Source organism: Balaenoptera physalus (assembly GCF_965194825.1).
Source record: "Balaenoptera physalus genome assembly, chromosome: 1".
Taxonomy (NCBI): Eukaryota; Metazoa; Chordata; class Mammalia; order Artiodactyla; family Balaenopteridae; genus Balaenoptera; species Balaenoptera physalus.
Genome location: NC_138882.1, coordinates 145,071,227 through 145,097,657, shown reverse-complemented (window position 1 = coordinate 145,097,657; position 26,431 = coordinate 145,071,227). Strand labels below are relative to the sequence as shown.

General features: G+C 38.6%; 1 long non-coding RNA gene across 1 annotated transcript in view; it reads left to right on the top strand.

Moving 5' to 3' along the window:
- The first annotated feature begins 2,049 nt into the window (after positions 1 to 2,049).
- Positions 2,050 to 26,431, top strand: part of LOC309657156 — a 129,350-nt gene continuing 104,968 nt past the window's right edge. The window contains exon 1 of the long non-coding RNA XR_014261674.1: positions 2,050 to 2,187. This is a non-coding gene — a long non-coding RNA (uncharacterized lncRNA). The remainder of the gene's footprint in view (positions 2,188 to 26,431) is intronic.

Below are 26,431 nucleotides of genomic sequence, written 5' to 3'. Positions count from 1 at the left end.
CCTATAATTCGAATGTTGGTGCGTTTAATGTTGTCCCAGAGGTCTCTGAGACTGTCCTCAGTTCTTTTCATTCTTTTTTCTTTATCCTGCTCTGTAGTAGTTATTTCCACCATTTTATCTTCCAGGTCACTTATCCTTTCTTCTGCCTCAGTTATTCTGCTATTGATCCCATCTAGAGTATTTTTAATTTCATTTATTTTGTTCTTCATCATTGCTTGGTTCCTCTTTAGTTCTTCTACGTCCTTGTTAAATGTTTCTTGCATTTTGTCTATTCTATTTCCAAGATTTTGGATCATCCTTACTATCATTATTCTGAATTCTTTTTCAGGTAGACTACCTATTTCCTCTTCATTTGTTAAGTCTGGTGTATTTTGACCCTGCTCCTTCAACTGCTCTGTGTTTTTCTGTCGTCTCATTTTGCTTATCTTACTGTGTTTGGGGTCTCCTTTTCACAGGCTGCAGGTTTGTAGTTCCTGTTGTTTTTGGTATCTGTCCCCAGTGGCTGAGGTTGGTTCAGTGGGTTGTGTAGGCTTCCTGGTGGAGGTAACTAGTGCCTGAGCTCTGGTGGATGAGGCTGGATCTTGTCTTTCTGGTGGGCATGTCCACGTCTGGTGGTGTATTTTGGGGTGTCTGTGGCCTTATTATGATTTTAGGCAGCCTCTCTGCTAATGGATGGGGCTGTGTTCCTGTCTTGCTAGTTGTTTGGCATAGGGTGTCCAGCACTGTAGCTTGCTGTTCGTTGAGTGAAGCTGGGTCTTGATGTTGAGATGGAGATCTCTGAGAGATTTTTGCCGTTTGGTATTACGTGGAGCTGAGAGGTCTCTTGTGGACCAGTGTCCTGAAGTTGGCTCTCCCACCTCAGAGGCACGGCCCTGATGCCTGGCTGGAGCACCAAGAGCCTTTCGTCCACACGGCTCAGAGTAAAAGGGAGAAAAAAATAGAAAGAAAGAAAGAAAGAAAGAGGCTATAATATAGTGAAGTAAAATAAAGCTATTGTAAAGCAAAGCTATACAGACAAAATCTCACCCAGAAGCATATACATATACACTCACAAAAAAAAAGAAAAGGCGAAAAATTAATATATCCTGCTCCCAAAGTCCACCTCCTGAATTTGGGATGATTCGTTGTCTATTCAGGTATTCAACAGATGCAGGCACATCAAGTTGTTTGTGGAGTTTTAATCCGCTGCTTCTGAGGCTGCTGGGAGAGATTTCCCCTTCTCTTCCCTGTTCGCACAGCTCCTGGGGTTCAGCTTTGGATTTGGACCCGCCTCTGCGTGTAGGTCGCCTGAGGGCGTCTATTCCCCGCCCAGACAGGACGGGGTTAAAGGAGCAGCTGCTTCGGGGGCTCTGGCTGACTCAGGCCGCGGGGAGGGAGCGGTACGGAGGAGGCGGGGCGAGCCTGCGGCGGCCGAGGCGTCGTGACTTTGCACCAGCCTGAGGCGCGCAGTGCGTTCTCCCGGGGAAGTTGTCCCGGGAACACGGGAGCCTGGCAGTGGCGGGCTGCACAGGCTACCAGGAGGGGCGATGTGGAGAGTGACCTGTGCTCACACACAGGCTTTTTGGAGGCAGCAGCAGCAGCCCCAGCGTCTCACGCCCGTCTCTGGGGTCCGCGCTGATCGCCGCAGCTCGCGCCCTTCTCTGGAGTTCGTTTAGGCGGCGCTCTGAATCCCCTCTTCTTGAGCACCAGGAAACAAAGAGGCAAGAAAAAGTCTCTTGCCTCTTCGGCAGCTGCAGACCTTTTCCCGGTCTCCCTCCCAGCCAGCTGTGGTGCGCTAACCCCTTCAGGCTGTGTTCACGCCGCCAGCCCCAGTCCTCTCCCTGCGATCCGACCGAAGCCCGAGCCTCAGCTCCCAGCCCCACCCGCCCCGGCGGGTGAGCAGACAAGCCTCTCGGGCTGGTGAGCGCGGCCCAGCGCCGAGCCTCTGTGCGGGAGTCTCTCCGTTTTTTCCTCTGCGCCCCTGTTGCTGTGGGTTCTGCGTTGATCGCCGCGGCTCGCGCCCTTCTCTGGAGATCGTTTAGGCGGCGCTCTGAATCCCCTCTCCTTTTTGGAGGTCGGACGTTTTCTGCCAGCATTCAGTGGGTGTTCTGTAGGAGCAGTTCCACTTGTAGATGTATTTCTACTGTATCTGTGGGAAGGAAGGTGATCTCCGCGTCTTACTCTTCCGCCATCTTCTCTCCTGCCTCTGTATTTCTTATTTGTCTCTACCATTTCAGGTACCTAGGACACCATTTAGCAAAATCATTAATTTCAATATATTTTGATAAAAGGCCTTTTGATTTAGTTAATACAGCTGACTTTTGAGAATTAAAAAAATTAATGTAGTTATTTTAATTTTGACCGTATTCACAATCCCAAGTAGAGGCTATTTGGGATCTATTTTGATGAAGACATGAAACAGTTAAGACTAACTGGGGCCTGGTAGTGGGAGGTGGGCAGTGTTTGGGTGTTAAAGTTTATGAGTGCTTATTTTATGCTAGTCCTTTTCATTATCTGTCATGCTAATAACCACCCTGTTAAGCATTATTAGGCCCATTTTACAGATTAGGAAAGTTGCACAAAATCAGAGACCTGAAGAGTAGCAGTTTCTGAATTTGAAAACTGATTCATGCTCTTTGGGCTATAACACCCTGCTTTCTGAAGCGGGAAGAGTGACTTCCAGACAGGGCCTGGTACATAGGACAGGTTCAGTCAACATTTCTGGGATGTTGGATGGATGCATGCATGAATGAATGGATGGATGGACTGATGGATGGATGGGTGAATGGATGGATGGACTGATGGGTGGATACACCCAAAATTAGCAGCAAGGCAAAATGTGTTAAAATCACTGGAAGCGTGAAAAGGTTTAGGTATTTTAGGGTGGCAGAAAGTGTTTCAGCCCCTACGTTAAGTGCCAAGTGACCGAGAGGAGGACGGTACCAAATTCAGCAAGTGCTGAATGAACCCACAGACATCTGTAAGAAAAGGAATAAGCGTTTCAGATGCCTCCCCTCCAGCCCCATTTGCTGAGTTGACAAGTTAATTACTCAGCTATCAGGAGGTAACTTGGTAGCAGTAACACGTGTAACTGTGTAATTATCAGGGGTTCCAGTAGTCGCTGTGTAATTATCAAGTAGTTTTCATGAAACGACATGTGTTTGCTTGTAAATATACAATTAAGCAGTGTTGCCACCCTTAACTATAAAACAAAACCGCATCTGGCACTTAAGGTACCAGCTGTGGGTCCCCACAATTAAACTTTTCTTTAAATAGGATTAACTTTTCAAAAGGTGCCAAATAGTAAAAGCTCACAGAAGCACATCTGATACTACTGATCATTCTATTCCTTTTGCTTAAAATGACACATGCCTATTTTCTTATCACACCTTAAAATTGTTGATTTATTCTTTAAGGTCAATCTCAATGCCAGTTCTTTTCCTTGTATTTTGCAGATTCCTTTAAACAAGATGTAAATTCTGCTTCCCTAAATTCTCTAAGCCTCTTTGTATCTCTCATGCCTTTTAATACGTCCAACTTAGCTGGGAATTTTGGGCATATCCATCTATCAATCGTGCCACAAATATTTATCAGGACCCCAGTTATGTACCAGGCTCTGGGCTAGGCACTGAGAATACAGTTATTGACAAAATAGATATGGCCTCTGCCACCAAAACTTTACAGTTTATGAGGAAAGACATGTATACATAAATAATTGTCAGTGTGATAAATCTTGTAAAAGAAGAAGCAAAGTCTAGGGCTCTGTGTGTTAATTCTCACTTAGTCTAAATTGCTTGAAGGTGGTAGCCCCAAGTCCTATTTCCTAATGTATTCAATAATTACTTATTTAGCACATACTTTGTACTCTTTGATGTGTTGTGTGCCAGGGATTTTACAATAAACAAGATAGGCATTATCCCTGCTTACATTTAAACTCCCAAGTTATCTACCTCAGGACCTGGAGCATATCAAGTACTCAGTGTGTATTTGTTCTTGCCAATGACATTCGCTAACCACCTTAGTATAAAGTTATTAGCATCCTTATCTTTATGTTATCCAGGAGAACCTAGTGACATATATTCTGAGTATTTTCATAGAGTATAGATATTATTACTGGTCATATAAGATATTGCCCCAGAAGTGAAAACTTAGATTTATAATTTGCTACTATATTTTCTTAAAGTTCACATACTTATTATAAAAGTCTTTGACAAAAGCTTGAAAAATATACAAAATAATCACACAAATGCTCCCATTCAGAGGGACCTGAATTTTCTCCCCGATATTTTTAACTCATAATTTTCTTCAAAGGTGAAAATTTTGTGTTCTGCTTTTTTTCCACTTAGCATTACAGCATGAACATTTCTCTGTATTATTAAAAATATCATCTCAATTTTTGCCTGAATAGCATTAATTTATTCAACCTATATTTATTTAATGACTACTTCTTTTTTCAGCACTGTTCTGGGCACTGGAAATATACTTAAAATGAAAACTGAGAAGGACCCATAAGGAGTTCAGATTCTGAAAGATAGATAATAAATAAAAAAGTAACTACATACTATGGATGGTGATCTGAGGTAAAAGAAGGGTAAGAGGATAGAGAGATGGGGGAGATGCTATTTTCCATAGAGTGCTCAGGGAGAGTGTCACTGATAAGGGAATATTTGAGGAAGACCTGGAGGAAATGGAGTTCACATGCAGGAATCTGGAGCAACAGAAGAAAAGCAGGTGCAAAGGGTCTGAGGTGGGAGTGTGCTTGACTTGTTCAAATAATGGCAAGGAGGACAGTATAACTGGAGGAGAGTCAGCAAAGGGGAAGAGCAGTAGTGAAATCAGAGCAGTAAAGAGTGAAAGGGATATATGGATCACCTAGGGCCTTGCAGGCCACTGAAGGTCTTTGGGTCAAATAGGGAGCTAAAATGCCACCATTTTAAAGGATCACCCTGGTTGTCATGTTGAGACTAGATCGTAGGAAAGAAGACTGGAATACGAAGCCCAGTGAGAAGACTATTAGCAATGATGCAGAACTATGTTTCTGGTCTTTGAATTAGAAATAACTTTTAAAAATCTTTATTATAAAATTTTTATAGAGTAAAAAAACCAAAATGGTATAACAAACCCTGACACTCAGCTTCAACATGAAAAACACATGACTGATTTTGGTTTATCTATACACTTTCCTATTACCAACCCCCATGCCTTGTTGGATTAAAAAAAAAAAAATCCAGAATACACTGTTATCTGTAAATAAGGGAACACTTTCTAAACTAAGGAAAAAAAAAAAAAAAGCAGTGAAGGAATGTGGAAGGAAAATCTTATTTCTGTAGACTAGAATTAAAGGTTCTGGACATAAAATAACATACTTGGGAAAGTATTTAAATATACAAAGTTTAAATACACAAAATTTACATTGTCATATGTAAAAAATTCATAGAAATTGATAAGAAAATTTACTAATACAATGGCATATATTTGGGTGAAGTAAATAAAAACCTTTTAAAAAAATGGGTAAGAAGATGACACCAAAAACTTTAATCATACAAGAAATCAAATACAAATAAGCTAAAACCATAACATGCTACCGCCTACCCTGAGACCATAACATACTTCTCTTTAGCAAAACTAAGGGTGTAGGGTCGGATGCAGGAAAAGTGCATTGAAGCACTACTAGAGGGCAAGCAAATTCCAAGGGCTTTGGAATTATATTCCCTTTGACCCAGTAATACCAATCCCTTTGATATCCATTCCAGTATTATTTAGAATGCAGAAAATTTAGAACCAACTTTGGTACCCAACTGTGGGCTAGAATCTTCATTATTGCATTCAATTAAAAATTTCTTTGAGTCATTTAGGCTTACAGTTGAATCACATACATGAACAGTAATTATATTCTGTCTAACGTTTTAATTCTTTCCTCTATACTAGGTCTCTCTTCCCAGTCAGTCCCATCCCATTCATAGGATGGTACATTCCCTGGAGCAAGTTGGCTAATATTTGTCTAGGTCTGTGAAATCCCTATTTGGAAATTGATCTATGGTTGTAGTTTCTCTGCTTGTTTCCAAAAAATATTACCTAGGAAGCAGGTAATTTCTTGTGGGAATTAGTCAGTAGGTGACGGACCTCCTCCTGTGAATAGTGTGTGTATCTTTCTTAGTTTTGAGCCCTGAGACCTAGCATTCCAGTGTTCACAATTTCACATGAATGAAACCACCATCCATCTGGTCAGGCAAGCCACAAATCTTGATATTTCCCAGGGCTCCCCTCCCTCATCCAATCCATCAGCAATTCCTAGTGGTTTTACCTCCTAAAATTTCTCCAATATGCTTACTTCTCTTTACTACTACCCAACTCCACTCCATCATCATTTCTTTTCTAGATAACCTTCTAACTGGGTCTGCCTGCCTGCACACAGGCATCTCTTCCATCCATTCTCCATACTCTAGCTGGAGGAAGCCTTTAAATGCAAATCCAAATATGCTGCTCCCCTGCTCGGAAGCATTCTCAGTGTCCTCCCATTGCTCTTGGATGGAAGTCAGGGCCTTAACCCAACCTATGGCCAGCCTTCATCTGCCTCTCCAGCCCATCCCATGCCAATCTACAGTCTTGGCTGGCTCTAACCATTCTGCATTTCTTTTAGGCCCTTATCCTGGCAAAGATTTGTTCCACTGTAGGAGCTTTGCATATACTGAAATGCTTGGCCCTCATCTAGAGTAAAGGACAATACTAGTGCTTCCCACTATCTCCTAGGATCCATTCTTATCAATTCTGTGTACCTTATCCTTCTGTGCAGCACCTTCAGCTCCTTTGTTGATGGTTTTGTTGATGGTTGCCCTCTGGTTACTGGAGTGGCATTGCTAGCAGGAAGTTCCTGTGTGTTTAAGCTCCCCTCCCACAAGGACCTTTAACCAATGGTTCTAAGCGACAGTTTGAAAAGCCAGCAAAATTGCATAGATCGGGGCAACTCTGAGGCAAGGCTTACAATCCAGAGGTCTCCCCGCAGGGTCTGGCTGAAGCTATTCTCTGCACAGCTGTGCCTGAGATCACACTGTTGCCTGGCTTCCCATCTCTCTGTGATGAACCTCTAGTGCAGGAACCAGTGTCTCAGGGCTGCCTTTAGAGAACCCCATCTAAGACACCTAGAGAAGCATGTACTCACTCTTTAGATCTCAGGACAAATGTTACTTCTGAGAAATTTCTGACTATCTAAAGTTCTTTTTCCACTCGAGCTGATGAGCATGTCTCCTTCATCCCAATAAAAATTTGATATGTGTTGTGAGAATCTTTGACCATAAGCCACATAAGGCAAGGACCATGGTGTTTGATTTATCATTGTGTCCCCAGTGCTTGACATAGTAGCTCAAGAACAATAAATAAAGATTTATTAAATGAGTGAACACAAGTTGACAAGCTATAAGTGTGATGAACATTAAGTACAATGACAGATGAAAAATTGCATTATTCAAACCCTTTTTACTGAGAAGCTGCTATATACCAACCAAGGTAAGAGCTGTAAGTTTTCGTAAGGCACTCGATAAGTATTTGTGAAGTGAATGAATGAATACATGATATATGAATGAATTGTACAAAGAAAATTACAATCCAGTTGGAGAAAATAAAAACATTGGAATGAGAAAAATATTTTTGAAAGTCAGGATTTGTTGATATATCCCAGAGGTTGTCTAGTTGGTCTCAAAGTTGCCTTAACAAAGAGAAGAGTTTATTCTTTTTGAATTTCAGCCAGATGGGCTATTTCCAATGTTATGTGACTATATTGGGCTGAAACTAAGGTAGCTGCAAGAAGCTAAGCCTCATTATAACCCAGCTATTTTCTGTGCCTTTACCCTTACTTCTGAGGTTTTACTTGGCACAATCTCCATTTACAAGTGCTTAGAACTGAAAACAGTTGAAGTTTCATGATTTTATAGCCTGTTTATTTTTAAACGGTGTGGGGGAGGTCCTCAGTTTGCCAAACCTAAAGTTGCAAGATCCCATAACCCATATTTTAGGGTATTCTGATTGCTGAGAGTTCATAAACTAAAATCAGCATCTTAAGGTGGAAGATATTGTTCTCAAGTAGAGACTAGCTTTGAATTTAGAGGTTCTTACTCCAATTTCTGCCTCTTCCCCCAAAGTTATAAGAATGAGCTCTTGCCTTATAACAACATCAGTATTACAGAGTGAATTTTCCTTCTAACAACCCCTATTCTAGGCAATTTGGGTTAGTTTTTAGATGAAGGGATTAACACGTTTTCCGTACTAAGATCAAATTGCACAACTGAAGGTACTTGAGGATAAATTCCAAGCCAACTCTTGTTGAAAGACTCATTCTGGATTATCATATATTATGCTAAGGAAAGGGGGCATTTGGCCAGCTGAATCATTAGCAATTGCTTTGATGTATGCTGTATTTTGAATTTTTTGATCTGACTCAGATTATGTTTCACAGTGTGTATTTCGATCATAACATCAGGAAAAATTATTGGGCATATACTAAATGTAGCACATCATTGTGTTAGCCTAGGCATAAAAATGGAAAAACATCAAAAAATTTTGTAAACCACACACGTGAATCAATTACACCATGCTCCAGTTTTTAGCCATCCCCTCACTAACTCAGCTGACTTCAACCAGAGGAGACTCAACAGCATTTGATATTTGTTTTAGAGTCATTTTAGGTTTCTGAGACGTGCTGGACTGTGATGGCTAAGTGCCATTTAACTATGTGGGTTCAGATCCTACCTCTCCACTTTGTACTATCTGAGTTCAGAGGCAAATTGCTTAATCCCTAATTTCTGTGGAAAATCATTTACCTTTTGTGGTCCCAAGTTTCTTCATCTGAAAGCTGATGATAATAAGTTACCACCTCAAAGCCTTTTTTGGTAAAGATTAAGTAAATTTAATATATGTAAAGTGCTTAGAATAGTGCCTGCAATAATAAGCACTATATTAAAAAAAAACTTTGAAATTAAAAAAAAAACCATGTATTTGCTCACTTTTTCACTGACATTTGTGTGACCATAGAGAAATTCCCAATGTCCTTAAGTTCTACTTTATTTTTATCTCTAATGTGGACCTACTGGCAAAGTCTCCCCACAGTGTTTTATAAAGATTAAATGAGATAATCTAGCAGAATATTGCCTTGCCAACCACAGAGCATGTGGCCTTGTACATATCAAGCATTTAAAAATATTTATTGTATGAATGATTGAGGGAGGTGAGTGAAAGAACAAATTAATTTCTATGCCACCCCATGTCATATTCATTGATTAATTTCAAAATAAAAGTTATTGAGGATCTTCTAGGTGCCAGGTATTTTATTAGATCCTAGGGGATGCTGGGATCAACAAGACAGTCTCTCATGGAAATTTAGAATCTGATGTGAGAGACAGCTATTAATCAAATAAGCAAACAATTCATTATAATTGTGACATGTGCTAAAAACCCTATAAAAGCAGATGTGTGATTATCACATTTATTCAACACATTTCTCTCACTTTACAGATAAGGAAAGATAGGGCCAGACAGTTGGAACTGAATCAAGGTCAGAGTGTTAAATTTTTTATATTAAGACTTTTTTTTAGAGAAGTATAAGTTTTACAGCAAAATTAAGGGGGAGGTACAGAGACTTTTCTTAAACACCCTGCCCTCACATGTGCATAGCCTCCCCCTTTATCAACCTTGCCCACCAGAATGGTGCATTACAATTGTTACAATTATGATTACACATTGACACATCATAAGCACCCAAAGTCTATAGTTTACATTGAACTTCACTCTTTTTTTTTTATTATTTTTTTTATTTTTTATTTTTATTTTTTTTTTCACACACACACACTGTATTTTATTTTTACAAGAGATAAATAGACTGACACCAAGCATTGTACATGGATGACCACAACAAAAGCAACAATGATTGCAATTACCAAACATGAAACACACTCATACTATGTCATAATATTGACATTCAGTCCAGTAATCCTCCACTGTAACAGCTCCTTTACTTTGCAGTGAAAATTGATTTGTATATTCTTTGCCTCTGAGTCCTTGTGGGATTTTTTTTTTTTTTAAATTCAGACAGAAAGTCACAAAGATTATACTCATCCTCATCAGTTCACTCAGTCCCATGTAATTAATTGTTTTTTTTCATCTTGATCTTTTGTTAGCACTTTTATGAGTTCATCAGTTTTTCATCAGAGTTCTGAAAATGCTTATTCATTCAGTTCAGCAGTACAGTCAGTTACCAGAAACCTGTACTTGTCAGAGTCTTTTCCATGAATTTCTTGAAGATGAAACCCTTTTATAGGAACATATTTGCAAAATCATCAGAGTACACCCAGAACTGTCTGTAAATGACAAAAGACTTAAAAATGACCACGGTAAAAGATTTGATGAAAGTTCATAATAATGCAGTTGACAAGAAAATTAATTATATCTGAGATATACATTTTAAAGTAATAACTAGGATTATTACTTATAACATTATACCAGAACATATAAGATTTTTAGAAATTTCATGTAATGTCTGAAACATTTATATTAACATATTTCCATACATATTTCCATACAAATACAAATATAAGATTTTTAGAAATTTCATGTAATGTCTGAAACATTTATATTAACATATTTCCATACATATTTCCATACAAATACAAATATAAGATTTTTAGGAATTTCATGTAATGTCTGAAACATTTATATTAACATATTTCCATACAAATAACCCAATGAAAGTTTAGTATTAGTTGTTTTGTTTGTTTTTTTATACTGCAGGTTCTTATTAGGCATCAATTTTATACATATCAGTGTATACATGTCAATCCCAATCGCCCAATTCAGCACACCACCATCCCCAACTCACCGCAGTTTTCCCCCCTTGGTGTCCATATGTCCATTCTCTACATCTGGGTCTCAACTTCTGCCCTGCAAACTGGCTCATCTGTACCATTTTTCTAGGTTCCACATACATGCATTAATATATGATATTTGTTTTTCTCTTTCTGACTTACTTCACTCTGTATGACAGTCTTTAGATCCATCCACGTCTCAACAAATGACTCAATTTCGTTCCTTTTTATGGCTGAGTAATATTCCATTGTATATATGTACCACAACTTCTTTATCCATTCGTCTGTTGATGGGCATTTAGGTTGCTTCCATGACCTGGCTATTGTAAATAGTGTTGCAATGAACATTCGGGTGCATGTGTCTTTTTGAATTACGGTTTTCTCTGGGTATATGCCCAGTAGTGGGATTGCTGGGTCATATGGTAATTCTATTTTTAGTTTTTTAAGGAACCTCCATATTGTTCTCCATAGTGGCTGTATCAAGTTACATTCCCACCAACAGTGCAAGAGGGTTCCCTTTTCTCCACACCCTCTCCAGCATTTGTTGTTCGTAGATTTTCTGATGATGCCCATCCTAACAGGAGTGAGGTGATACCTCATTGTAGTTTTGATTTGCATTTCTCTAATAATTAGTGATGTTGAACAGCTTTTCATGTGCTTCATGGCCGTCTGTATGTCTTCTTTGGAGAAATGTCTATTTAGGTCTTCTGCCCATTTTTGGATTGGGGTGTTTGTTTCTTTGATATTGAGCTGAATGAGCTGTTTATATATTTTGGAGATTAATCCTTTGTCCGTTGATTCATTTGCAAATATTTTCTCCCATTCTGAGGGTTGTCTTTTCGTCTTGTTTATGGTTTCCTTTGCTGTGCAAAAGCTTTGAAGTTTCATTAGGTCCCACTTGTTTCTTTTTGTTTTTATTTCCATTACTCTAGGAGGTGGATCAAAAAAGATCTTTCTGTGATTTATGTCAAAGAGTGTTCTTCCTATGTTTTCCTCTAAGAGTTTTATAGTGTCCAGTCTTATATTTAGGCCTCTAATCCATTTTGAGTTTATTTTTGTGTATGGTGTTAGGGAGTATTCTAATTTCATTCTTTTACATGTAGCTGTCCAGTTTTCCCAGCACCACTTATTGAAGAGACTGTCTTTTCTCCATTGTATATCTTTGCCTCCTTTGTCATAGATTAGTTGACCATAGGTGCGTGGGTTAATCTCTGGGCTTTCTATCTTGTTCCATTGATCTATGTTTCTGTTTTTGTGCCAGTACCATATTGTCTTGATTACTGTAGCTTTGTAGTATAGTCTGAAGTCAGGGAGTCTGATTCCTCCAGCTCCATTTTTTTGCCTCAAGACTGCTTTGGCTATTCGGGGTCTTTTGTGTCTCCATACAAATTTTAAGATGATTTGTTCTAGCTCTGTAAAAAATGCCATTGGTAATTTGATAGGGATTGCATTGAATCTGTAGATTGCTTTGGGTAGTATACTCATTTTCACAATGTTGATTCTTCCAATCCAAGAACATGGTATATCTCTCCATCTGTTGGTATCATCTTTAATTTCTTTCATCAGTGTCTTATAGTTTTCTGCATACAGGTCTTTTGTCTCCCTAGGTAGGTTTATTCCTAGGTATTTTATTCTTTTTGTTGCAATGGTAAATGGGAGTGTTTCCATAATTTCTCTTTCAGATTTTTCATCATTAGTGTATAGGAATGCAAGAGATTTCTGTGCATTAATTTTGTATCCTGCAACTTTACCATATTCATTAATTAGCTCTAGCAGTTTTCTGGTGGCAGTTTTAGGATTCTCTATGTATAGTATCATGTCATCCGCAAACAGTGACAGTTTTACTTCCTCTTTTCCAATTTGGATTCCTTTTATTTCTTTTTCTTCTCTGATTGCCGTGGCTAGGACTTCCAGAACTATGTTGAATAATAGTGGTGAGAGTGGACATCCTTGTCTTGTTCCTGATCTTAGAGGAAATGCTTTCAGTTTTTCACCATTGAGAATGATGTTTGCTGTGGGTTTGTCATATATGGCCTTTATTATGTTGAGGTAGGTTCCCTCTATGCCCACTTTCTGGAGAGTTTTTATCATAAATGGGTGTTGAATTTTGTCAAAAGCTTTTTCTGCATCTATTGAGATGATCATGTGGTTTTTCATCTTCAGTTTGTTAATATGGTGTATCACATTGATTGATTTGCGTATATTGAAGAATCCTTGCATCCCTGGGATAAATCCCACTTGATCGTGGTGTATGATCCTTTTAATGTGTTGTTGGATTCTGTTTGCTAGTATTTTGTTGAGGATTTTTGCATCTATATTCATCAGTGATATTGGTCTGTAATTTTCTTTTTTTGTAGTGTCTTTGTCTGGTTTTGGTATCAGGGTGATGGTGGCCTCATAGAATGAGTTTGGGAGTGTTCTTTCCTCTGCAATTTTTTGGAAGAGTTTGAGAAGGATGGGTGTTAGCTCTTCTCTAAATGTTTGATAGAATTCACCTGTGAAGCCATCTGGTCCTGGACTTTTCTTTGTTGGAAGATTTTTAATCACAGTTTCAATTTCATTACTTGTGATTGGTCTGTTCATATTTTCTGTTTCTTCCTGATTCAGTCTTGGAAGGTTATACCTTTCTAAGAATTTGTCCATTTCTTCCAGGTTGTCCATTTTATTGGCATAAAGTTGCTTATAGTAGTCTCTTAGGATGTTTTGTATTTCTGCAGTGTCTGTTGTAACTTCTCCTTTTTCATTTCTGATTTTATTGATTTGAGTCCTCTCCCTCTTTTTCTTGATGAGTCTGGCTAATGGCTTATCAATTTTGTTTATCTTCTCAAAGAACCAACTTTTAGTTTTATTGATCTTTGCTATTGTTTTCTTTGTTTCTGTCTCATTTATTTCTGCTCTGATCTTTATGATTTCTTTCCTTCTGCTAACTTTGGGTTTTGTTTGTTCTTCTTTCTCTAGTTTCTTTAGGTGTAAGGTTAGATTGTTTACTTGAGATTTTTCTTGTTTCTTTAGGTAGGCTTGTATAGCTATAAACTTCCCTCTTAGAACCGCTTTTGCTGCATCCCATAGGTTTTGGGTCGTCGTGTTTTCATTGTCATTTGTCTCTAGGTATTTTTTAATTTCCTCTTTGATTTCTTCAGTAATCTCTTGGTTTTTTAGTAACGTATTGTTTAGCCTCCATGTGTTTGTCTTTTTTACGTTTTTTTCCCTGTAATTCATTTCTAATCTCATAGTGTTGTGGTCAGAAAAGATGCTTGGTATGATTTCAATTTTCTTAAATTTACTGAGGCTTGATTTGTGACCCAAGATGTGATCTATCCTGGAGAATGTTCCGTGCGCACTTGAGAAGAACGTGTAATCTGCTGTTTTTGGATGGAATGTCCTATATATATCAATTAAATCTATCTGGTCTATTGTGTCATTTAAAGCTTCTGTTTCCTTATTTATTTTCATTTTGGATGATCTGTCCATTGGTGTAAGTGAAGTGTTAAAGTCTCCCACTATTATTGTGTTACTGTCGATTTCCTCTTTTATAGCTGTTAGCAGCTGCCTTATGTATTGAGGTGCTCCTATGTTGGGTGCATATATATTTATAATTGTTATATCTTCTTCTTGGATTGATCCCTGGATCATTATGTAGTGTCCTTCCTTGTCTCTTGTAACATTCTTTATTTTAATGTCTATTTTATCTGATATGAGTATAGCTACTCCAGCTTTCTTTTGATTTCCATTTGCATGGAATATCTTTTTCCATCCCCTAACTTTCAGTCTGTATGTGTCCCTAGGTCTAAAGTGGGTCTCTTGTAGACAGCATATATATGGGTCCTGTTTTTGTATCCATTCCGCCAGTCTATGTCTTTTGGTTGGGGCGTTTAATCCATTCACGTTTAAGGTAATTATCGATATGTATGTTCCTATGACCATTTTCTTAATTGTTTTGGGTTTGTTTTTGTAGGTCCTTTTCTTCTCTTCTGTTTCCCACTTAGAGAAGTTCCTTTAGCATTTGTTGTAGAGCTGGTTTGGTGGTGCTGAATTCTCTTAGCTTTTGCTTGTCTGTAAAGCTTTTGATTTCTCCATCAAATCTAAATGAGATCCTTGCCGGGTAGAGTAATCTTGGTTGTAGGTTCTTCCCTTTCATCACTTTTAGTATATCATGCCACTCCCTTCTGGCTTGTAGAGTTTCTGCTGAGAAATCAGCTGTTAACCTTATGGGAGTTCCCTTGTATGTTATTTGTCGTTTTTCCCTTGCTGCTTTCAATAATTTTTCTTTGTCTTTAATTTTTGCCACTTTGATTACTATGTGTCTCGGCGTGTTTCTCCTTGGGTTTATTCTGTATGGGACTCTCTGCGCTTCCTGGACTTGGGTGGCTATTTCCTTTCCCATGTTAGGGAAGTTTTCGACTATAATCTCTTCAAATATTTTCTCTGGTCCTTTGTCTCTCTCTTCTCCTTCTGGGACCCCTATAATGCGAATGTTGTTGCGTTTAACGTTGTCCCAGAGGTCTTTTAGGCTGTCTTCATTTCTTTTCATTCTTTTTTCTTTAGTCTGTTCCGCAGCAGTGAATTCCACCATTCTGTCTTCCAGGTCACTTATCCGTTCTTCTGCCTCAGTTATTCTGCTATTGATTCCTTCTAGTGTAGTTTTCATTTCAGTTATTGTATTGGTCATCTCTGTTTGTTTGTTCTTTAATTCTTCTAGGTCTTTGTTAATCATTTCTTGCATCTTCTCAATCTTTGCCTCCATTTTTATTCCGAGGTCCTGGATCATCTTCACTATCATTATTCTGAATTCTTTCTCTGGAAGGTTGCCTATCTCCACTTCATTTAGTTGTTTTTCTGGGGTTTTTTCTTGTTCCTTCATCTGGTACATAGCCCTCTGCCTTTTCATCTTGTCTATCTTTCTGTAACTGTGGTTTTTGGTCCACAGGCTGCAGGATTGTAGTTTTTCTTGCTTCTGCTCTCTGCCCTCTGGTGGTTGAGGCTATCTAAGAGGCTTGATGGTAGGCTCTGGTGGTGGGTAGAGCTGACTGTTGCTGTGGCGGTCAGAGCTCAGTAAAACCTTAATCCACTTGACTGTTGATGGGTGGGGCTGGGTTCCCTCCCTGTTGCTGTGGCGGTCAGAGCTCAGTAAAACCTTAATCCACTTGACTGTTGATGGGTGGGGCTAGGTTCCCTCCCTGTTGGTTGTTTTGCCTGAGGCAACCCAACACTGGAGCCTACCCGTGCTCTTTGGTGGGGTTAATGGCAGACTCTGGGAGGGCTCACGGCAAGGAGAACTTCCCAGAACCTCGGCTGCCAGTGTCCTTATCCCCACGGTGGAACAGAGCCACCACTCGCCTCTGCAGGAGACCCCCCAACACCAGCAGGTAGGTCTGGTTCAGTCTCCCCCAGGGTCACCACTCCTTCCCCTGGGTCCCGATGCACACATTACTTTGTGTGTGCCCTCCAAAAGTGGGGTCTCTGTTTCCCCCAGTCCTGTCAAAGTCCTGCAATCAATTCCCACTAGGCTTCAAAGTCTGATTCTCTAGGAATTCCTCCTTCCATAGCCGGACCCCCAGGTTGGGAAGCCTGACGTGGGGCTCAGAACCTTCACTCCAGTGGGTGGACTTCTGTGGTATAAGTGTTCGCCAGTCTGTGAGTCACCCACCCAGCAGTTATGGGATTTGATTTTACTCTGATTGCGCCCCTCCTACCGTCTCACTGTGGCTTCTCCTCTGTCCTTGGACGTGGGGTATCCTCTTGGTGAAGTCCAGGTTCTTCCTGTCAATGATTGTCCAGCAGCCAGTTTTGATTCTGGTGCTCTCGCAAGAGGGAGTGAGAGCACGTCCTTCTACTCCGCCATCTTGGTTAATCGCCTGAACTTCACTCTTGATGTTGTACATTCTATGGGTTTGGAAAAATGCATAAGGACATCCATCATTATGGTATCATGCAGAGTGTGATACCCTAAAGATTCTCTGTGCTCCACCTGTTCATCTCTCCCCCATCCCCAACCTCTGCAACCACTGATCTTTTTACTGTCTCTATAGTTTTGCCTTTTCCAGAATGTCATATAGTTGGAATCATACAGTATGTAGCCTTTTCAGATTGGCTTCTTTCACTTAGTAATGTGCTTTTAAGTTTCCTCCGTGTCTTTTCGTGGCTTGATAGCTCATTTCCTTTTAGCACTGAATAATATTCCATCGTTTGATGTACCACGGTTTATTTATCTATTCACCGACTAAAGGACATCTGGGTGAGTGTTAATTTTTTACTTTGAACTCCATGTTGGATGAAATTGACAAATGGCTACTTATTATGCCTTACAAGGTAGTTAAATTCTGCTTTTCAGATCAAAGTGTGAGGCTTAGTAACAAGTAAAAGGATGGGGAAGAAACACCTCAAATAAATACAATCATGGTTTCTAAGAGTTGACTACCTTCCACATACCAAGCACTTTATATCCATCGTTTGATTCAGTCCTCACAACCTGTGAATAAGTATTATTGCAAACTTAGGCTCAAAGGGACTCTGAGCAAGATTGCTTCAAGATCGCATGGCCAGAAATTGCAGCAAGCACTGTCTACTTGATAATAAAATTCATGCTCTTCTACCATAGCAAACTATTTCTATTTGGGAATAATTTGGGCTCAAATCTTAGCCTCAGAGTGTGCAATCTTATAGCTCTTTAGGCTTCGGAATCAGTTCCTGAATTTCTGGCCGATGAAGACTGTGAATACGTAAATATATATCTTATTGCTTTCTCCCCTTGGGTATATTACTTACTTTTTCCCTCATGTGAAACTCATACTTGACATGGTGGGATAAAGAGAAAAATAAAAAAAGAAAAAGAGAATTAGGATATCAGAGAGCATCATAGAGAAATTGGGACGTGATTACAGGATGTTTTTGGTGTCCTGAAATTCCTGAATTTTTCCAGGTACCTCTGAACTAGTAGACAGTGAGACTACACTTGATGGAAATTCCCAACACAGTCATTATTAATCAGCAATATTCTTTTGAAAAGACCATTCTCTTCTACTTTTCAGAGACCCTGTTTCCAGAGGGATACTCAATAATGTGGGTGACTATGTGTCAGGGAGAGGGTTGTGTTGGTCACTCACCCTTGGAGGTCTCTCAGGAAGAGCATAAGAGAATCTTTACTCTGTAAAGAACCACAGCTCAACTGTGTAGAAGGGGCAGAGATAAATAAGATATCCATTTGCTGAGTCATGGGCCAAGTGTTATGCTAAGACTTTACATGTATATTACATGGATACCTCATTTTCTCAATAACTCATTACATCCTCATTTTACAGATGAGGAAACTGAAGCACAGAGAAGGTAAGAGGATAGCCCAAACAAGGTGACAGAAGTGGGACTGAGAGTCAAACCTAGATCTGAGTGACTCCAAATCCAGCCTTGCTTTTCCATGGAAACACATTCCATAAATATTACTTAGTTAGGAAGGAAGACAAATCTGATCTACTGGCAGGTTTGTTTTATTTGTCCATTAAGTTCATGGTTTCATTTTGCCCTACATTTCATATTGATCAGATGCTCTACTAAAAAACACAAATTTAAAATGCTCCCAGAATATCTGACATTTTCAGTGACTTCATTGTTAAAAGGACACTGGGGAGGAAGGCAAGAGTGGAGTTTTCCAAGATCCATTACTATGTACAAACTGCTCTCTTCCACATCTCTCTTAAAATATCATCACGCATTCAGTTTCATGCTATTACAGTGGCAATAAAGCAGCTCTCTGCAAGATACATGGAAAATTCGTCATTCTCTGCTAAGGTAGAAAAATTTAAGCTCCAAGGCCAAAAGGAAGAGGCATCATTGTGGTAACTTTAAACTCAGAGAAAAAGTACATATATATGGTGGTAATATTTACACACATTTTACTCATAAACTTTTAAAAAGATCATGCCAGTTTTTAAATAGAATATGGTAGGATTTTTTCTCCCTGTTAACCAGACTTGTTCGAGCATGAAAAAAAGAAACAAAAACAAACCTAGAAGTAATACTTATGGTAATTGTTTTAAATAATGATAGGCATTCAGATTCTGAGAGGACTACACATATATGAGAAAGATTTAAGGCTGAAATTAAGTAATTTAAGGCTTCTATAATCACGTGCATGATTATCATGTATTGCAGTAATGAGGCATACATGGTAAATCATTTACAATAAGAAAATAATGACTATTATTTGTATTCTGTCACTTCTAGCTTTCCTGGAATCAGCTGGGGAAAGAAGTAATCAGGCAGAAGAGCCAGGCAAGGGAGAGGAGGCAGTAGCTTCTTCCTGTTGCTTTTTTTTTGCAGTTGGGTAGAGTCAGTCAGTGTTCCACTCACCTGTCTCCTGACAAATCTGATCTGATCCACCTGAAGCTGATCCAGTGCATGTCTTGTGTCATTTCCTAGGAAGAGTCACACAGGATCTCTTTTTTTAATTTAGGGAAGGCTCTTTTATTTATTTATTTATTTTTATATTTATTTTTGGCTGTGTTGGGTCTTTGTTTCTGTGCGAGGGCTTCCTCTAGTTGCAGCAAGCGAGGGCCACTCTTCATCGCGGTGCGCGGGCCTCTTCACTATCGCGGCCTCTCTTGTTGCGGAGCACGGGCTCCAGATGCGCAGGCTCAGTAGTTGTGGCTCACGGGCCTAGTGGCTCCGCGGCATGTGGGATCTTCCCAGACCAGGGCTCGAACCCGTGTCCCCTGCATTAGCAGGCAGATTCTCAACCACTGCGCCTCCAGGGAAGCCCACACACAGGATCTCTATATGACACCAAGACAGAAAGGTTCTGTTCAGTGCCTTGGAGAAGGCTATTTCTGTTTCAGTGGGTAGGTGGTATAGTATAGGTCAGTGGTTCTCAAGTGTTAACATGCATCAGAATCACCTGAGGGCTCATTAAAACACTGGCAGATGGGCCTAAGCCCCAGAATTTCTGATTTATTATGTCTGGGGTGGGGCACAAGACTTTACGTTTCAAACAGGTTCCCACATGGTTCTGATACTGGTGGTCTGGGGACCACACTTTGAGAAGCACTGATGTAGAGGTTAAATAAAACCACAGGCTCTAATATTAGACCTGGGTTCCTATCCCAGCTCTTCTACTTGCATGACCCTGGGAATACAACTTTACCCTTCCAAACATTTTTTTAAAAATTTTGCCTGCAATGGGCTAAATATTGTGCTGTGTGTTTTTATATATGTAATCTCATTAGGATCTCAAATCATCAGTGTGAAATAAATATCATCCTCCCCACTTTACAGATGAAACATGAACTCAATCTGGAGACTAACTTTTCACACAAGTAGTGAGTTGCATGATTTTCACCAGGTGCAGTAACTAATTCTTTAAAATGACCTCAATTTTTCTTCCTCAAATTCCTCTTAAATACTTGGAAAACGTTTTCCATTGGGTTGGGATAAAAACTGAATGTCAACAGAAGAGAGGAGAGAACTTATTCTTGACCATAGGCAGGAAATTGAGCCTCCTCTTTTTCTAGGAAGGGAAAAGAACCATCAGCCTAAATGTCCTTTGGTAGCTCTGCTCACTGTGTGTCTGAGAAATAGTTCTGAAAAGAATACAGCTTTTATTAAATTGATTTGTTTACTTCCTTAGATATTTGATTGGCCTCAAAGTTTTCCATCATCTTCTCACCATTTACAGTATTGGACATAAAAATAAAAAATTTTATTAAACAATAAAATTGCTCTAATAAAGTAGATGTGGTAAATCCTTCCAAGTGTCAGCACAGAGAGCAATTCCGTCCATGAGAGCCAAGAGAATGGGCCCGCATCAGGAAATGCAATCCTAGTTATAGATAATATTAAAACCTATTTTTAAAAAATAAAGCAAATAAAAACCCTTACGTATTTAGACTTACAGAAGAGACAAAGTGCTGTCTGTGAGAGATTAATGAAGACCTTGGAATGTACAGACAAAGCCTCAGTATTTCCACTTATATGTGTCCTGCATTGACACTTGGCATTCAAAACTATCTCAAGTCACTTTGGTGGAGGAATTTATGAGGTATTGGGTGGCAGTCTGATTTAAATAAGTCTCTGCAAATATACTTGGTGTAAACTTACCTGTCATAGACAATGGCACTCTTTTAAGAGGGTTTTCAGATTCATCACAGTCTCTATGTTATTTTTCTTTAATCTTGGAAAATAAGGTGTTTAGCTAAGGCTGCTAATTCTTTGAAACTCTAATCATTTAAGCTGTCTAACCTTGTTCAGGGTAATTATTTCTATCCATTATCCATCATGCTAAGAAATGACAGCTCAGGGACAAGGAGACTTTTCAAGCAAATGCTTTAAGACGGCGTTTTAGTTTGCAGGCACTGGCCAATGTTAATTAAATTAAATAAACAATGACTCATGGTATAAATAGAGAACAGAGAAGCTTGCAAGAAAGACATACAGTTCAATAACTTTAAAGCTATTTTTTCTTTCCAAAAGAAAATAAAAGAGAGCCTTTATTCTCTTGACTTTATGTTTATCTTTCTAAAATTTCAGGTGCTGTCAAAATACATTGTCTCTGAAAGTCACTTTACACTAGCAGGGTATTCTTTCTGGAATCTATTTTAGGAATCTATTCTGTATTGGGGACACATTTTTCTAAAGGGAGAAAAGTAAGCTTCTTTAGGAAACATAGGACCATGAGTTAAGCCCCTAGCCATTTGCAAGTAGGGAAACAAATCCCAGTGGATGGGAGGTGTAGGTAACATTAGTGTAACTGCCAGTATTTCTCCAATACACATCATCGTTGAGTATAACTGCTAATATCTCTCTAATGTGTATCACTCTTTTCTGGCAAGTTTTAGTTGATTACCACTTTTTTGAAAATTTGTCCTCAAAGATGGATAATAATCTCAGAACGAGTGGCATGTATATAAATACGTGTAACTATTACCCACCACCTATTGCCCACATCCTTTACCTTGAGGAAGAAAATAACTGACAATCTATCCATGTCCTTTAACTTATTGTAAAATCTGCAGCTTATCAAGCTCTTAAAAATTCAGAATCTTGTAGTGCTGAATTTACATGTATGAAAAGAAAGAAGCTGCTGGGTCGCCCTTACTTTCTTTTTTCTTTTTTTTTTTAACATCTTTATTAGAGTGTAATTGTTTTACAATGGTGTGTTAGGTTCTGCTGTATAACAAAGCGAATCAGCTATACATATACATATATCCCCCTATCTCCTCCCTCTTGCCTCTCCCTCCCACCCTCGCTATCCCACACCTCTAGGTGGTCACAAAGCACCGAGCTGATCTCCCTGTGCTATGTGGCTGCTTCCTACTAGCTATCTGTTTTACATTTCGTAGTGTATATATGTCCATGTCACTCTCTCACTTCGTCCCAAATAACCGTTCCTACTCCCCGTGTCCTCAAGTCCATTCTCTACATCTGCATCTTTATTTCTGTCCTGCCCCTAGGTTCTTCAGAACCTTTTTTTTTTTTTTTTTTAGATTCCATATATATGTGTTAGCATATGATATTTGTTTTTCTCTTTCTGACATACTTCACTCTGTATGACAGACTCTAGGTCCATCCACCTCACTACAAATAACTCAATTTTATTTCTTTTTATGACTGAGTAATATTCCATTGTATATGTGTGCCACATCTTCTTTATCCATTCATCTGTTGATGGGCACATAGGTTGCTTCCATGTCCTGGCTATTGTAAATAGAGCAGCAATGAACATTATGGTACATGACTCTTTTTGAATTATGGGTTTCTCAGGGTATATGCCCAGTAGTGGGATTGCTGGGTCATATGGCAGTTCTATTTTTAGTTTTATAAGGAACCTCCATACTCTTCTCCATAGTGGTTGTATCAATGTACTTTCCCACCAACAGTGCAAGAGGGTTCCTTTTCTCCACACTCCCTCCAGCATTTATTGTTTGTAGATTTTTTGATGATGGCCATTCTGACTGGTGTGAGGTGATACCTCATTGTAGTTTTGATTTGTATTTCTCTAATGATTAGTGATGCTGAGCATCCTTTCATCTGTTTGTTAGCAATCTCCATATCTTCTTTGGAGAAATGTCTATTTAGATCTTCTGCCCATTTTCGATTGGGTTGTTTGTTTTAATGATACTGAGCTGCATGGGCTGCTGTAAATTTTGGAGATTAATCCTTTGTCGGTTGCTTCATTTGCAAATATTTCTCCCATTCTGAGGGTTGTCTTTTTGTCTTGTTTATGTTTTCCTTTGCTGTGCAAAAGCTTTTATTTTTCATTAGGTCCCATTTATTTATTTTTGTTTTTATTTCCATTTCTCTAGGAGGTGGGTCAAAAAGGATATTGCTGGGATTTATGTCATAGAGTGTTCTGCCTATGTTTTCCTCTAAGAGTTTTATAGTATCTGGTCTTACATTTAGGTCTTTAATCCATTTTGAGTTTATTTTTGTGTATGGTGTTAGGGAGTGTTCTAATTTCATTCTTTCACATGTAGCTGTCCAGTTTTCCCAGCACCACTTATTGAAGAGGCTGGCTTTTCTCCATTGTATATTCTTGGCCTCCCTTATCAAAGATAAGGTGACCATATGTGTGTGGGTTTATCTCTGGGCTTTCTATCCTGTTCCATTGATCTATATTTCTGTTTCTATCCTGTTCCATTGATCTATATTTCTGTTTTTGTGCCAGTACCATACTGTCTTGATTACTGTAGCTTTGTAGTATAGTCTGAAGTCAGGGAACCTGATTCCTCCAGCTCCGTTTTTCTTTCTCAAGATTGCTTTGGCTATTCACGGTCTTTTGTGTTTCCATACAAATTGTGAATTTTTTTTTCTAGTTCTGTGAAAAACCCCATTGCGTGTTTGATAAGGATTGCATTGAATCTGTAGATTGCTTTGGGTAGTATAGTCATTTTCACAATGTTGATTCTTCCAATCTAAGAACATGGTATATCTCTCTATCTGTTTGTATCATCTTTAATTTCTTTCATCAGTGGCTTATAGTTTTCTGCATACACGTCTTTTGTCTCCTTAGGTAGGTTTATTCCTAGGTATTTTATTCTTTTTGTTGCAATGGTAAATGGGAGTGTTTCCTTAATTTCTCTTTGAGATTTTTCATCATTAGTGTATAGGAATGCAAGAGATTTCTGTGCATTAATTTTGTATCCTACTACTTTACCAAATTCATTGATTAGCTCCAGTAGTTTTCTGGTAGCATCTTTAGGATTCTTTATGTATAGTATCATGTCATCTGTAAACAGTGACAGCTTTACTTCTTGTTTTCCGATTTGGATTCCTTTTATTTCTTTTCCTTCTCTGATTGTTGTGGCTAAAACTTCCAGAGCTATGCTGAATAATAGTGGTGAGAATGGTCAACCTTGTCTTGTTACTGATCTTAGAGGAAATGTTTTCAGCTTTTCACCATTGAAAATGATGTTGGCTGTGGGTTTTTCATACATTGCCTTTATTGTGTTGAGGTAAGTACCCTCTTTGCCTACTTTCTGGAGGGTTTTTTTCATAAATGGGTTTTGAAGTTTTTTGAAAGCTTTTTCTGCATCTATTGAGATGATCATATGGTTTTTCTCCTTCAATTTGTTAATATGGTTTATAGCATTGACTGATTTGTGTATATTGAAGAATCCTTGCATTCCTGGGGTAAACACCACTTGATTATGGTGTATGATCCTTTTAATGTGTTGTTGGATTCTGTTTGCTAGTATTTTGTTGACGATTTTTGCATCTATGTTCATCAGTGATATTGGCCTGTAGTTTTCTTTTTTTCTGACATCTTTGTCTGGTTTTGGTATCAGGGTGATGGTGGCCTTGTAGAATGAGTTTGGGAGTGTTCCTCCCTCTGCTATATTTTGGAAGAGTTTGAGAAGGGTAAGTGTTAACTCTCCTCTAAATGTTTGATAGAATTCACCTGTGAAGCCATCTGGTCCTGGGCTTTTGTTTGTTGGAAGATTTTTAATGACAGTCTCAATTTCAGTGCTTGTGATTGGTCTGTTTATATTTTCTATTTCTTCCTGGGTCAGTCTCGGAAGGTTGTGCATTTCTAAGAATTTGTCCATTTCTTCCAGGTTGTCCATTTTATTGGCATATAGTTGCTTGTAGTAGTCTCTCATGATCCTTTGTATTTCTGCAGTGTCAGTGGTTACTTCTCCTTTTTCATTTCGAATTGTATTGATTTGAGTCTTCTCCTTTTCTTTCTTCATGAGTGTGGCTAATGGTTTATCAATTTTGTTTATCTTCTCAAAGAACCAGCTTTTAGTTTTATTGATCTTTGCTATTGTTTTCTTCATTTCATTTTCATTTATTTCTTATCTGATCTTTATGATTTCTTTCCTTCTGCTAACTTTGGGGTTTTTTTGTTCTTCTTTCTCTAATCGCTTTAGGTGTAAGGTTAGGTTGTTTAATTGAGATTTTTCTTGTTTCTTGAGGTAGGATTGTATTGTTATAAACTTCCCTCTTAGAAATGCTTTTGCTGCATCCCCTACGTTTTGGGTCGTCGTGTTTTCACTGTCATTTGTTTCTAGGTATTTTTTGATTTCCTCTTAGATTTCTTCGGTGATCTCTTGGTTATTTAGTAGTGTATTGTTTAGCCTCCCTGTGTTTGTATTTTTTACAGATTTTTTCCTGTAATTGATATCTAGTTTCATAGCATGGTCAGAAAAGATACTTGATACGCTTTCAATTTTCTTAAATTTACCAAGGCTTTATTTGTGACCCGTGATAAGATCTATCCTGGAGAATGTTCTATGAACACTTGAGAAGAAAGTGTATTCTGTTGTTTCTGGATGGAATGTCCTGTAAATATCAACTAAGTCCATTTTGTTTAATGTATCATTTAAAGCTTGTGTTTCCTTATTTATTTTCATTTTGGAGGATCTGTCCATTGGTGAAAGTGGAGTGTTAAAGTCCCCTACTATGACTTTGTTACTGTCAGTTTCCCCTTTTATGGCTGTTAGCATTTGCCTTATATATTGCAGCCCTCCTATGTTGGGTGCCTAAATATTTACAATTGTTATATCTTTTTCTTGGATTGATCCCTTCATCATTACATAATGTCCTTTTTTGTCTCTTGTAATAGTCTTTATTTTAAAGTCTATTTTTTCTGATATAAGAATTGCTACTCCAGCTTTCTTTTGGTTTCCATTTGCATGCAATATCTTTTTCCATCCCCTCACTTTCGGTCTGTATGTGTCCCTAGGTCTGAAGTGGGTCTCTTGTGGATAGCATATATACGGGTCCTGTTTTTGTGTCCATTCAGCCAGTCTATGTCCTTTTTGGAGCATTTAATCCATTTACATTTAAGGTTGTTATCAATATGTATGTTCCTATTACCATTTTCTTAATGATTTTGCGTTTGTTATTTTAGGTTTTTTCCTTCTCTTGTGTTTCCTGCCTAGGGAAGTTCCTTTAGCATTTGTTGTAAAGCTGGTTTGGTGATGCTAAATTCTCTTGGCTTTTGCTTGTCTGTAAAGGTTTTAATTTCTCTGTCAAATCTGAATGAGATCCTTGTTGGGTAGAGTAATCTTGGTTGTAGGTTTTTCCCTTTCATCACTTTAAATATGTCCTGCCACTCCCTTCTGGCTTGCAGTTTCTGCTGAAAGATCAGCTGCTAACCTTATGGGGATACC